Source organism: Odontomachus brunneus, unplaced genomic scaffold, assembly GCF_010583005.1.
Source record: "Odontomachus brunneus isolate Ranch 3 - 2012 unplaced genomic scaffold, Obru_v1 Obru_scaffold_036, whole genome shotgun sequence".
Lineage (NCBI taxonomy): Eukaryota > Metazoa > Arthropoda > Insecta > Hymenoptera > Formicidae > Odontomachus > Odontomachus brunneus.
The window spans coordinates 1330680-1331521 of NW_022639486.1; the positions used below are offsets into that span (position 1 = coordinate 1330680).

Consider the following 842-nt stretch of genomic DNA (forward strand, 5'->3'; position numbering starts at 1 on the left):
CAATCCCACCTTAAGAGCTCTACTAGGTACACACAGCCGTCACATTCGTGATAAGCAACCAGTCGCTATACTATAATCCGGTAGTGTCTTCGCCAAGAGCATAAAGTTTATCTAGAACACGGAAATCGCGCGAGAGGGTTTGGCTCAGGAATTCCATCTGAGTGCGTCCGACTAAGATTCACTGTTGTTAACGTCACCGGTAACACATAGGTGACGATTCTTGGATGCCGGGAAGGAAGAGGAAGGGAAGTGTAGGTCGAGAAATGATATTTTTGGACAGTAGAGGGGACACTAGGAAAAGGATTGAGGAGATTTGCCAGAGATCCTGCCAAAGATCGCGTGCTTATTTTTGGTTTGAGCCGAATCTACAGAGATATCGTAGAAATTGTATTTCGAAGTGACCGTGTCATAACCGTGCACGCAGGTAAATTTATCTGAACGTAAAATCGTCACAGCACATCGTGAAATTCTGCCTCCGTCAAAGTAGTAAATAATCCACGCTCTTTTTCCCACGCAACGGGATTGAAATCAAGTTCGAAACTTCCGTCGTTCAGGGACCGGAATTTTCGAGTGTACACTATCTAAACGCGAGATTGTGCGCGTGGTTTCGCCCGGGACCGCGGGGCAAAGGTGCAATGAATTTTCGAGCACGGTTCTCTTATTTCAAGTGAGATTTTGAATTATGGAAGAAGCAAGAGGATATTTTGTGAAATATTTAACAACGCGAGAACTACGTTGTACGCCTCTTTATGCCCGTGCAATATTTACACGGACGCTAAACTCCTTTTCCATCCCCCGGCATCGAAGAATTGTGATGACAACGATCGCGACCCTTCTTACAC

At 45.5% G+C, this 842-nt stretch overlaps 1 protein-coding gene across 17 annotated transcripts in view; it reads left to right on the forward strand.

Moving 5' to 3' along the window:
* The window catches only part of LOC116843873 (potassium voltage-gated channel subfamily H member 6), a 114797-nt gene that overhangs the window by 64925 nt on the left and 49030 nt on the right, over positions 1 to 842 (forward strand). The gene's annotated exons all lie outside the window — the stretch shown is intronic.